Consider the following 233-nt stretch of genomic DNA (forward strand, 5'->3'; position numbering starts at 1 on the left):
TAAAAGTACTTTCATCTTGTTAATAAGCATAAATGCAGTGTTAGTCGAACTAATCTTATCTTTCATAATCTTGCCTACCGAACTAAACTCCTCTTGCCCAAATATCAGCATTAGTAGGCCTAAAGCCTGCCTTAATAAACTAACCTTCGGTCCCTTAAGCTAAAAGTCGCCTTGTCTCATTTTACTTTATCTCAATTTATTTAGCCAGGATAAGTTTCATTCCTGCAAACTGT

This window comes from Palaemon carinicauda, chromosome 30 (genome assembly GCF_036898095.1).
Source record: "Palaemon carinicauda isolate YSFRI2023 chromosome 30, ASM3689809v2, whole genome shotgun sequence".
Lineage (NCBI taxonomy): Eukaryota > Metazoa > Arthropoda > Malacostraca > Decapoda > Palaemonidae > Palaemon > Palaemon carinicauda.